Genomic DNA, 13,860 nt, shown 5'->3' with positions numbered 1-13,860 from the left:
TACATTTGCAGAAGCTCTCAATGCTTTCTCTTTATGTTTACTTTGATGGAAAGCGTGCTTTGAATATATCAAAGCTTATATAAACTTCCTAAGATTTAAAAATAGGGGGGGGAAAAGTGTAACTATTCTGAATAAATTAGAATATCTGTATCACAGATTGACAAAATTGATGGGCTCTCAGTAGTTTGAAGCAAGTCCCTTTAATCCTTCCTTTCTCATAGGTGAAATATACTTCTAATTTTACTCCCTTGAATAGATGAAATATAATTTCTGTGATACTTTCAACATGGTAAAATATTGGGATAGTTTGGAATAGCAGTAGGGATTTTATTAGTAGACAAATGAATCTATACATATTCAGGGCAAGCTTTACATGATGTGTAGAGAATGAGACCTGGAGCCCCACATTTAAAGAAGAGTAAAAGGAAATAAGAGGTAACTAACTATTCAATACTTCCAAATTTCAAAGTGCTAATCATATGGAAAAAAATGCATCATTAAGTCGCTTATGGGGAAAAAAGAAGCATCAGAATATCTCTCTTTTTTCACCGGAGGGTTTAGGGTCATCATGGCCTTTGTTGTGGTGTTCTGTGATCCCCTTGCAGTGCTTTGATAACTGAAGATTGAAATACAGCGCACACAGGATGAGATTAGTTACTTTCCTCTGACATTTCCTAGCTTAGGACTTACTCACTTTACAGCCTTAATGTCCTTTAATTCCTTTATATGTAATTTTATACTAGAAATAATAGAAGTAGTCCCTGACTTATTTTATATTTGAAGTAATGACCAACCTAGGAAAGCAAGGGTATGATCCAGTTATTTCAGTTTTATCCACAAGTTACTTTTGCCTGTTTTGAATTCATGGTACACCTCAGTAGGGTGACGAGAGCACTCAAATGCAAATAATTTCTTTTACCACCTGTAGGAGAAAATGAGAGTGACATTCAGCAGTTGTGCATGAAAACTGTCCTAAATCAGCAGCAACTGGTACATTTGATAATGTGTAACCAAAAAAATTCAAACTGCATGACCTTAAGAACCACAAAGTCAACAGAGATTAGCTAATGCCTGGGTGAATTTATGTAGATGGCAAAGCAAGGTCGTGGATCAAACTGTTGACAAGCTAAAGAAAGAAAACAAGGAAGAGCTATAGTGTAAAAACCCTGATGTAAGATCCATATAGGAAGTAGCATCTGTTAATTTGTCTTTTGTGACCAGAATGGCCTATCTTTTCTAACACTCTTCTGTCGTCCTTTTTGTGTCTGCTACTTTTCATCCCTTGTTTAATAGTTGAGGTTGTAAATTAACAGAGACTTCCCATTTGTCTTCTATTTATGCAGCACCAGGCTTAACAAAACCCCTGTCTCAGGTTCTGCTCCAGTAAAGATACTTAATAAATCATTAAACTATTTCTGAAGCCATGAATAAGCTGAGTCCTGAGAGCAGTGGTTTGCAGTCCTCATTTGGGTGGGGATGCTGGGGTTGTAAAGGTGTAGTTGTGCTATGTGCCATGAGGAAGCAGGGGCCTTGGGCTGTTCCAGTGGGGAGATGGAAACGTCCTGGTTCCACAGGCAGTACACAGCCAGACTTCTGAGTCTTGGCTCTTAGGTTGTCACCCTTGCTCTGCCACCGGGAAAGGGCACACTACTGTCGGCAAGAAATTTCCTATGGTATGAAGACAGCCAGCATCTTTTTAATCTTATGACTAAGTAAACAGTGAACATTGTTCCATTTTTTGCTAGAAAAGAGAATTCATTTCAAGAAAGAAACAGACATTTCAAGAAGAAAACCTCTTTGGTGCCTGTGTAGCACCAGAAGCTCATCCTCTGTTCTGTCCGAGCTCTACATCTTCTGCTTTTCCATTGAGTAGGTCTGTGCAGAAATGTTTGACAGAAGATTTAACTTCAACTATTCTTTGATTAGTTTGACTTGTAGAAGAATAATTTGTGGCTCTGAGTTGTGTGTGTCATTGTTTACCCTATGGTTTACTGCTATGTGTAATTGTTTTATTTGTGGTGTTTATTCATATTTGGAGAGGCCTGTGTCCTCCCTAGCTCATTGTTTAGTCTAGCCTCAAGCTCCATTTTATCCCTTTAATCTTTTCATCACTTAAAAAAAAAAAAAATCAAAACATCTGCACTAAGTGATCATTTTTACTCTTCTGCTCTGGACTCTTTCCAGTTAGTCAGTATCCTTGACTACCTAGGCATCTGGAATAATAAATAATTTTCTGAAAGCAACCTCTGAAGAACCATATAAAAAGCCATTTACACATCTATTTTCAGTAAATGTTGATCTTCAGATACAGCCAAAACATGACATTGACTATGGAAATGACAAACTCCTCTCTCTTCAGTGTATTTCTTCCGGATTGCATGCTGCTCTCTCTCTCTTTGTACAAGGGAGTATGAAAGCATAAAATAACTGATCCTTTCCAGAAAGCCTTGCACAGCTCAGCTTGTGTCAGGCCAGTGAATATAATTAGAGATTCAGAGACTGTAAAAAAACACTGAGGAGAGTGGAGGGGGGTGTAGCGGTAGGCATGCAGGAGAGCTGTGGAAAAGGGAAGTGTGAGCATTCCAGGAAAACACCAAAGTAAAAGAGTCAGCACAGGTCAGGTGCTGCAGCAGGCACTTTGTATCCTCCCCTCTGCAAGGAGCCTGCTCTCCAAGAGGTAGGAGGGAAAGCACTATTTTACTCCTTTTATGTACAACTCCATCCAAAGTCATAAATTAGTTTCTTCACATAAGGCAGTCCCCACATGAGTGTCTGTTAAACAGACAAATGCTTCCAAACCTTATCATAATTAAACACACCCAACCACTCCATAACTCTGCTTATGTAAAGCATAAAAGAGACGAAAACAAAAAAAACAACCACGCTTGGCCATCAGGAAGGCATCAAAAATCTTGCTTGTCAAGTCAAAAACTTTGCTTCCAAACACAGTCCTGGGCTGAGTAACATTATTTAGGTCTCTATTTCTGAAAATTGTGTGCAGGCCTGCTGGAATCACATTTGGAGCAAGCTCTAAGGCTGCACTTGCTGGATTGCTTGTTTTCTGAAGGCTTTGTACTGTCCTCAGTTGTCAAGAGCATGTGTACTTTTCTTTGGGAGTAATTTTATTCGTTCCAGTTTAATCATTCCTCTGCCAGAATAGGTACTTTGCTATTTTCATTGTTTTGGTCCTGTTGTACTGGATCTGGCCGGGATGAAGCTAGCCCTTCATAGCAGCCCTTTTGTGCTAAGTTTTGGGTTTGTGGCTAAAGAAAGTGGTGTTGGTAAGACAATAATTGTGTGGCTATTGCTGAACAGTGAGTACAAACACAAGGCTTTTGCCTTTTTCCCCACTGCGCTGCTCTTCCCCGACTCCAGTGAGTATGAGTAGGCTGGATCTGTGCAAGAATTTGGGAGGGGACCCAATAAGAAATCTGACCTGAAATGATCAAAGGGATGTTCCATGCCATACAACGTTATGTTCAGCAGTAAAACCTGGGGTAGAGGAAGAAGAAAATAAGGGCTTTTTTCTTTCATATTGGCCATTGCTTGGAGACTTCTCTTGTGGGAAATAGTGAGTCATTGGCTACACATCACTTTGTTTTCACAGGATTGGTTTCCCCCTTCCGTAACTTACTCAAGTGTCTTTATCTTGACTCCTCAGTTTTCTTACATTTTCTCTTCATTTTCTCTTCCCTGTCCTTGGGTGCTTGTGGAGGCTTGGCTGCTGGCAGGATTAGGCCTACAGCAGGTTATTTCTGCTGTATAACCTGGTTATTTCTGAAGCTTTCTGATCACTGAAATGTGTCTGACTGCCAGCTCATTTATAAAGACAGGTCCCAAGTTCACCTCCCCTGTCTGTGAAGAGAGGAATAAGGAATTACTAGGACAACAATCACCATGAAATGGTGAATTCTTTCCCCATCACATGTGGGAATGCAGAAGTGAGAACAAAAATAATTTTTAATCATTTAGGACTCAGGGCACAAAGCTCAGAAATCTGACCTAATAGGATTGTATTACCATTGAAGCAAAGGATGAGAATTTCCTTGAAAAGGAAAGAGCAATTCTTGTCCCTTTCACTACTCACCACTGTCCTCAGTTTTCAGCACCTGTTGAAACTGTCCAAACTCTTCACTCTCTCTGGCATTTTGTAGAAGTAGCTCTGTAGCTCCTGCTTGGGTTGGCTAAGAACTGAGTGTCACCAATGTGCTGAACAAATGCCACAACTCAACAGTCACATCATGCCTCTCTCTTGCATAGATTTTAAAGTGCTTCACAAAACATGGCAAGAATTATTAACCTTGCCTCAATAGGCAGAATACCTAAGGCACAGTGCTAAGTGATTTGCCCAAGGTTGTGCACGTGCTGTTGGCTCATCAGTGAATAGGCTGTAAGCGCACCCTAAATTCTAGTCTAGCATCCCCCTGCTTGACAGTATTAACATCTAAATAATCATAGCCAATTCCCCTGGGTGGTCCCACAGACATCAGTATGGAAGGCTCAGGATGTCCCCCCTGGATGCTTGTCCTCCTGAGGCATGCACGGCTGCCTGTCGTGTCCTTTTCAATCTGCCTTTGAAGGAAAGTGTGACCCCATTTGTTCCTGCCAGCTTGCACAAATGGATGATTGCAGTTGGATACATTGGAGGTGATATAAAAGCACATTCATCTGTAACAGAGGCCACTAAAAGATGTGCTGTAATCATCACTGCTACCTAACCTCTGTCCTGCATGAGCAGATTAAATTGTTTTAAAATGTTTGAACACAGCACTCATTGTGATCAATGTCATTCTGTTGATCAGATCAGTGGGAATGAAGAATAAAACCCCATTTACTGAACAACAAACATTGGCAGTGTTTCCAAAACAGGCCAAGGGCTTATTGAAAAGAATATTGATTCAGCCAAGAAAACATCGAGCAGTTATAAAAGTTTAATCATATTCTCATTCAAGCCTGCCTTCAGTGCCAGGAATTAAAATTCTCCCATCTCCTGAGGATGGAAGATACATTTCCATAATGTTCTGTAAACTTCCAATGCTTAGCATCTGTGCTGAATGGTGGAATTATTCATTGCAAGTGGTTTAGCTGAGATGCATGGCACTTTCTGCACCAAGTGTACAAATTACACACAAACGAGCTGTGATTTCTTGAATGTTTCTCATTTGCAATTGTTTAACAAAGAGCTGGGCAAGCCAACGTTAGCCCACAAGGTATTTTTGAAGTGGCCAGAATAAATATTTGGTCTTCATGATTGAACAACATATGCCTGGTCCCTCAAATCAGATGAAATTATAACGATTCCTGAGCTAGAAAAGATTGGTTTCATTGCAAGGATGTGTCTATGTCTTTATCAGAAAACTGCTCATAAGCATTTACAGTTGCCTGAGAGAACTGCTGTATGCAGGGAGTGAAAGGCCATGTTCAGAATGGTACAAGTGCTGTGGCAGTGTCTGGTTATAGAGGCTGTGTGGGGTTATAGAGGCTGTGTGGGGTTAGTGTTTGCCAGGAGAAAACAGGAAATTGTTTTTCTGGGCTGTGGTTGTGAAGACTTACACCTTTCTAAGCTGAGCTCACTGCTGTGGAGAACAAAAACAAAACAGAGCTATGTCTGAGCTAATATTTCCCTTCTGCTTTCAATCCTCTGCTTCTTTTACAGCTGTGGCAATCTTTATGGAAGTCATGTGTTGCTGGGTCTGCCCTGCAAAGGGAGATGTGAGTGTAGCCAGGGCAACGGTATCTCAGTGGCTTCCAAATAACTGAGACTGCAGCATTAGCAAGGATGGTAGGGTTACACAGGGCATGGACACCATCTCTACACACCAGGAAGTCCTCAAACATGCTGCTGTATTTTCAGGGATTCTTGTATAGGTACCTGGCTAAGTCAGAGTTATGTGGCATGTACACCTATGTGTTGTAAAACTGACCTATATCCTACCCAAAAAAGGGTGTGCTGTGCATCCTTCCCCCTTTGCAAAGCTTGTAAGAATTCATGGCTATAAGGTCAGTGGGCAGCATAGCTTTACAGACGTGTCCTGATTGTCTTGGAGGTCTGACTTCTGATGACTGTGAACTGCAGAATGAGGAGTTAAACCTGTCTAGACTCAGAGGCTTCAATGTTCTTTGTCTGGCCTGTCACTTCTGAGATGCAAAGGACAGTTGCATTGGTGCATGGAGTTCTGAATTTCTGTCCTTTCTCTTTCTGCCCCACCCTTCAGTTGCCTTCTTCTGTGAGATCTTTTCAAGAAAGTGGAAGGAAATTTCATACTCGAAGAATACTTTAAAATTAAGATAGGGTCTGTGTGAAGGTAGCTGAAGAATTGGGGTGCAAAAAAAAAATATCAAAAGGGATAAAAGACCTGGCAGCAAGTGCTAGGTAGAAAATAAAAGCCTGTGATGCCTTGGTAGGGGTAGCTTGGGTGCAGGTAGATACAATTAGGAGCAAGGTCAAGAGGAACAGGGAAAGCCTTGAAAACCTCCTTTAGCAATCAACAGATGTACACAGTGTGGATGCATGGAGGCTCTTTTCTCAAGGGAAGAAGAAGGAACAACCTTTCCCTGCTTGAGAAAAAACCAATAAGCAACACAAAACCAACAAGAAGATATAAATTAATTCTTCTTATGTTTTATCTGGGAAGGAAACAGTCAAAGTAGCAAGTCCAGAGCACAGGGCTCTGCAGAGCTGTGTCCTGAGGCACCTTGCCTACATTCACTTGTCCAATCCTGCGTCTAACACTCATGGATTCGTAGTAGAGTACCTCTCGCTCCAGCTGTACGCCTGCTTCACAAGCCAGTATAGTGCTTCCTAATGGAACCTGTGCTTGGAAATGCCCCATTTGAGGACATGTTCCCAGTCTGCACTGTTATACCATGGTCCTTGACATCATCCAGCACCCCCGGTGCCTATTGTGTAACTCTGAGCTTACTCTGTATGTGTTTGTTGTGCTGCTTTGACAAGATGAATGTTGTGCTCCCCATCACTTAACCCAGAGATTCAGTTTGCTTTTTGGCACAATTAAATCAAATAATTTAGAAAGCAAACAGAAGTATTGCTTTTTCTGCCTTATTCTTATGGTGCATGAGGTTAACATTTATTTGCTTGGACATTCCTCTGTGATTAGAGGAGGTCTGGTAAGGTCAACACAGACCTATACTGTGAGGTTGGGGGGTAAGATTGTCTCAGTAAGGAGACAGGTGCTGGGAGGGAGCAAAAGTGCTGCTAGTGAAGGGGTTGTACCTTTTGCTTTTGTGTTTTAAAGGATTACGTGGATTAGCAGCATGTGGAGAAGCAACAGCTAATCAGGCACCATTTACAGATTATTTATGGAGGGAAAATTAGAGCTGGATTTATACAGCTCACTGTATCTGGTCCCCATATTACTACAGAGGTTGTAGTGATAACGAGTCTCAACAAAATCTCCTTTAAGAAAAATTTGTGATTATTTGGGCTGCTCTATCTCTGTACTCTTTTCGGTATCACAGAAACATGTGGAGATAGACTTGTAGCCAAATACTAATCTCACAAACTCCACAAAAGTTAACTAACACCATCTGTGGCAGTTTTTACTGCAAATTACCACAACATGTGAAATGCTTCTCAGTGATTAGTAGAGCCTTGTCATGGGAATAGTGTCACAAGGCCTCCTTGCAGCATGGCTCTCATTTCCAGATGTCTTTGTTTTAGATATATGGGAAAGGATGCTTGATTATATCTCTTCAGTAAAAAATAAGATTTTTCTTCTCAGTGTGCCTTGAATGTTAATGCAAAGCAGAAATGAAAGAAATTAAATCAAGCAGTGCAAGTAGCACATATGTAAGTAAGAAGTTTTCTCCATTACAAAGCTACTCCCCAGATGCTGAAAAGCCATTTTTATCTGTCCCCTCCTGCTTGTTCTCAAGGTCTGATTCCCTCTCCCTTGATATTGCAGTAGTACTTTTGACAAGTAGAAGAAAGCAGAAAGGATTTGGAGGGGGAAAAACCCACCTCAGCAACAAGCAGACCAAAACAGTGGGAACAGGAGAAAAGACACGAACAGTGAGTCCATAGGAGGAGCCACCAAAATTCTTAAAGGGATGGATCACATTTTCTAGGGGAAAAGCTGAGAGAATTGAGATTCTTCAGCCTAGAGAAGAGAAGGCTTTGAGGTGACTTAGCTGTGGCCTTCCAATACCTGAAGGGTGCCTACAAGAAAGATGGAGAGAGACTTTTTACAAGGGCAGGTAGTGACAGGACAAAGGGGAACGGGTTCAAACTGAAAGAGGGCAGGTTTAGATTGGATACTAAGAAGAAATTTTTTTCTGTGAGGGTGGTGAGACTCTGGAACATGTTGCCCAGAGAAGCTGTGAACTTCCCTGGAAGTGTTCAAGGCCAGGTTGTGTGGGGCTTTGTGCAACCTGGTCTGGTGGGAGGTGTCCCTGCCCACGGCAGAGGGGTTGTAACTAGATAATCTTTAAGGTCCCTTCCAATCCAAGCCCCTCCATGATTGTGTGATTCTGTGATTGGTTGGACTGTTACCCTCTAACTTTATACCTGCATTATATTCTTGCATGTCCATCCTCCTTTTGTTTAAGATCATTGATTAGCACTTCCCTTTAGTCCTGGCAATCGCTTCTTGCCTATTGTGCACATTTGGCTTCTCTCCAAAGGTATGGCAGCATCTGGTACTTTTCTAGAGAGGAGGCTGTGAAGGTGACAGCAGAACACATCCTGTATCTGAGTGGGCACAAATGTGCTTTCTACAACAATCAATACCACTAGGAAACAGCAAATTAAGATTTATAATTGTGTTCTCCAGAGACATTTACTAACTCTGGCAGACAGAACACATCTTTCTGGGAGCTTCCCATTTTGGGGAGCAGCACTATGCTTTTATTTTGCTTGAGTTTTCTGTATCAGCTTCTCAAGATGCTGGGTCTCATGTGCTGACCTACCACTACAAGAACTTCCTCTTTCCACTGATGAGCTAAGAAAAAGCAGTTCCTAACTTGGGTACTTGGGAATCTCACCATCTTAGATAATGAAAAAAATTGATTGATCCTTTATAAGCTTGGATATTTTTGTGTATTTTTGTGTATTTTTTCATGACTTAGAAGATCACTAAGTTATTATAGTCTTTCCTAGAAGCTGATTGCTAACTGACACTGCCATTAGAGGCTGAACTCGTGAACGGGATATGAAAGGGAAGACTGACCTAATTAAAAAATAAACAAGGACAAGGGAAAAAATATTCTCTTTTGATATGAGCACCCTTAGTATAATAAGAACAATAAAAACATGTTTAATTGCAAATATTAAACTTTTTCTTCTGTTAGCAGCTTTTTAAAAGCGAGCTGTGTTTTAAATCTGAGGGGATTTGAAATCCTCCAGGATAGAAGCAGTTTGTCAAATATTTGTAATTTAAATAAAAAGAGAAGGAAAAGTGCAAGCTCTTCCAATATTGTCCAGAACCATTAAAGCTAAGTGCCGGAGGTATGCTGCAAGTGTAAAAAAAAAGAAGAAAAAACCCACATAATTTTTATTGCTTTGGGAACAAGGATGGAAGGGGCATGTGAATGGATGGTAAGAATGAAAAGCTGTGCCTGAAGCCTGATGGGAGTTTAGTCTCTTTTGATATCCTCAAAACTATGTCAACCCTTTCCATGAATATTTCATTGGTTTTTAAAAGGAAAATGATCATGATTCTAATACATCACCTGTTTTTAAAAAGTGTTTTCAAAATACTTATTTCATTCCTTCCATGCATCCTTCAGCAGTAGCCCACAGAAATACATAAAAGGTTAATAGAAGTGCTACATAAAAGGTTAATAATAGTCTGAATAAATCAAGAATTTCATATATTCTTTAGGTGTTAGTGAAGAAATTCTGTTCTGGTTTGCAATCAATGGGATCATTGACTTATATGGGACCACAGATGGACCATAAGTTCATATTCATTTATCATTCTGAATGTACTTTGAGTTTTCCAGGAAAGGTGAAATTTAAAACATCTATAATTGCAATGTATTTACAAGTGACTAGATGGCTTATGGGATAGGAGAATAAAATACTAACCATTTTCTCTTTATATCAGTTGCTCAGACTCAGCTGCCAGTTGCCATTCAGAGCTCATGCAGTGACTTGTGAGGAAGAATTTACTGTGTTTCCTAAATAAATAGCAGTTTTCCACAGCATGGAAAATTCTGCATGCCAACACATCAGTTGCTACCTTGCTAACTTGCACAGCTAATGAAAATAATCTAGAGAGGAACAATGAAAAGTACCTTTGTTTTATTGAGCTGTTGGACATTCTCCGCGAATAAAGAGAAGACATCTTGAGTGGTTAGTTCCCTTGGTATTTGAGAAATCAGGTGCAGTACAAGTGCAGAAGAAACTGCTGGAGAGGTTATCACTGTTTCAGAGTCTTTATTTGTAACATTGCAAATCTGATTTCTTCTGAATGCTAGAAAATTTCAGAAGACAATTTTAGTTTGTACCCTTGTGCAGGAGATGATAAAGAGATGACAGGCTGATGTATCTGACCTCTTTTGAGCTTTACGTTCAGTGCATTGTTGGAAGTTCTTCAGTTCCATTAGGGCAGCAAGGAAATCCAAATTTTAGACAGACCCTCAGATTAAGTACCATATACTTTCTGGTTTTGTTGTGTAGTTGTTGTTAGGTATTATCTGAGGCAGAGAACATGAACATGCCTCTTCATAGTCTCAGTCTCTTCTTCCTTTTCCTCTTTTCCATACTTTGACATTTAGACTTTCCTTTAGAATATGTCTCTTAGGGACAGAGATTGTCACATCATGATATTCCTTTGATGAGGCCTGATCTTTGCTACCTCTTTTACTTTTTAAGGTTTCTTGCCCTGCTTTTTTTCTCCTGTGGTCATTTTGGGTGTTCTGTGACTCCATCCAGTCCTCTCTCCCAGCGTTTCCACTATTCTGCATAGGACATGAGTTTTTGTAAAGAGTGCAGCTTGAAATGAGACAAAAAATTCAGGCCTTACTTTCAAACTGGAGCCAGATGGTTTAGCAACTCAAAAGTTATTGTTTCAATACAGTGTTTTTTTTAAGCACAGTAAAAACTGCCTAGCAAGGTGTCTTAAATTTTCTTACATGTTGTGGATTCCCCGTCCTTGGAGGTGTTCAAGACGAGGCTGGATGAGGCTCTGAGTAAACTGGTCTAGTGGAAGATTCCGTGCCCATGGCAGGGGATTTGGAACTAGGTGATCTTTAATATCCTTTTCAATGCAAACACTTCCATGATTCTATGGCAGAGGAGGTGGAAATAAAAATTAAGTAGTGATACAGCAACGCCTTTACATTAACTGTCTAAGTTACCTTTGATGGCTGACTCTTCTCTCACATGGCTGCTGTAACACAAAAATCAGTGCAGGCCTAAGCAGAAGATGTCACTTTTCAGGTTGATCCATGTAGCCCAGTGATGATCCATGTAGCTGAAGTCCAGCCCCTGGCCCTGCACAGGACATCCCCAAGAGTCCCACCCTATGCCTGAGAGCATTGTCCAATCACTTCTTGAGCTCTGTCAGCCTTGGTGCTGTGACCACTTCCCTGAGAAGCCTATTCCAGTGCCTGACTACCCTCTGGGGGAAGAATCTTTTCCCAATATCCAACCTAAACCTCCCTTGACACAACTTAAGGCCATTCCCTTGGGTCCTATCCCCGGTTACCAGAGGAAAGGGATTGGTTCCTGCCCCTCCTCTTCCCCTCACAAGGAAGTTGTGGGCTGCAATGAGATCTCCTTTCTTCTCCAGGCTGAACAGAACGAGTTACCTCAGCTGCTCTTCAGATGGTTTCCCCTCAAGGCCCTTCACGAAGCCCTCCTTTGGACACTCTCTGATAGTTTAATATTTCTTTTATTGTGGTGCCCAAAGCTGCCCCCAGGACTTGAGGTGAGGCTGCCCCAGTGCAGAGCAGAGTGGGACAATCCCCTCCCTTGCCCAGCTGGCGATGCTGTGCCTGATGCCCCCCAGGACATGCTTGGCTCTCCTGGCTGCCAGGGCACTGCTGACTACGTTCAACTGGCCATGGACCAGGAACCCCAGGTCCTGCACAGCACTGCTTTGCAACATCTCATATCCCAGTCTGTACCTATATCCAGGGTTGCCCCATCCCAGGTGCAGAATCCAGCACTTGCCCTCATTAAACTTCATACTGTTGGTGATTGCCCAGTCCTCTGAATATTCTACCATATTTAGCAGAAGTTTTCTGAATGGATTTTAAAAGTCCCTCCCTGATATCTTCAGCAAATTCTATAATCATGGAAGACTTATAGAAATATCTCCCTGTGAAAAATTTTATCAAGTAAATGGACATATGCCCTTGCATGCAGGGAACTCCAGCTTCGAGTATTTAGCTGTTGTGGTTTGTATGGTACAGCTAATCTTACATAAGAGCAAAAATGAAATTCAGCTATGAGATCTCTTCCACATCACAGAAAGTTATTATCCCACTTTGTCATGAATGCATAAATATACCGCAAGGTTTAATCCTGCCTGTTAATGCTGATGTCATATCTACAAGGAATGCAGTTTGCTTCTGGGTTTGAATTCCCATATTTCATATTCTCAGGAAAAACAACCCCAAACAAACCTATTTATTTTCTTAGCATATTGAGCAACTAGAAAAGGAGATAGTTTTATGACAACTAGGAATTGTTTGAAAAAGGAGACTGTCAGGCTAATTACCCCTAGCAGTTTGGCTGCAATGAAACATAAAATCATAAGGATTTCTTAATATTAAAAGAGATTATATTAGAAGAGAAACTATCAATTATCCTGTGGATTGGCAAAGCTCACCCAGCTACACAGAAAGAAACCTGTGATTCTTTCCAAGGTGAATGTATTGACAAAACGATTAGCTGTTCTCAGTGCACATCTGTCTTTAATTAAAGCCTGATGATGATGCAGGCAGTCCAGCTTCTCCAGACAGTCACAGCTGGAATCTGCATCAATCTTGTTGACAAAAGACACTTCTTGAGAGCATGTGCTTTAATGTCTTTTCTTCTAAGCAAAACCACCCTGTGGACTCAGGCAGCCCTCAGGATCATCAGGTCAGCAATGCCCTAAACCTCTGAAGTGCTTGCTAAGGTGTGTACGTAACATGCACTAACAGTGGTCTTTCTTTTTCCTTTTCTGCTCTCTGTTCAACCAGCACTAGGCATTCTGATAGTCAGGTCAACTTACAGTATACCTTTGTGACTATAAATCGCCTCCAGAATGATGAGTTGCAGCTTCATGTTGTTTCAGAACAAGGTTTTGGGAGGAGGGGTCGCACTTGACAGGTTTTCCATGTGTCACCTGATTTCACTGATACACTTGACAAGCAGCTGACAAGTTTAGGTAGAAGTTATGGCCATATCGCATTTATCTCAAGCAGCTGTTTATCAAATTGTGTTTAAGTCATCAAAGGAAATGTATGTTAATCAACTTCCAAAAAAATTAGATAGAATCTTATGTATAGTTGCAAATGTGGAGTTCCTGTAGATAAATAATTTTTGAAATGATGTGCCACGGTGTTTACATTAAAATACACAAATATTTGCTTCTTAATTACACAGGTTTCTGCTAAATGATTTTAGATTAGTGTAGGAAATGAGCATTTCAACTACACCTTCTTAATTTGGTCTAACAAAATTTGGCCAAGAATTTCCTTACACACATCGTTTTTTAATGCAACACAGAACTGGTAATTCACTTCATATAATTACAGTTACACAGAAAAATTAGGTGAATTTAAATGGAAATAGTCTTTTTAAAATACACTTATAAAAAAAAGGAGTCAGTGTACATAGATAATAGCTACTTTTCCAAGCCTATCACTTCATTAGTTTAAAACCAAAAATCCCAAACACAGCTG

The sequence above is a fragment of the Corvus kubaryi genome, unplaced genomic scaffold, assembly GCF_017639235.1.
Source record: "Corvus kubaryi isolate FWS band 111438036 unplaced genomic scaffold, C.kubaryi_AGA036_p1.0 37341, whole genome shotgun sequence".
NCBI lineage: Eukaryota > Metazoa > Chordata > Aves > Passeriformes > Corvidae > Corvus > Corvus kubaryi.
The sequence above is the reverse complement of the archived record's forward strand: the minus strand, read 5'-3'. Positions refer to the sequence as shown.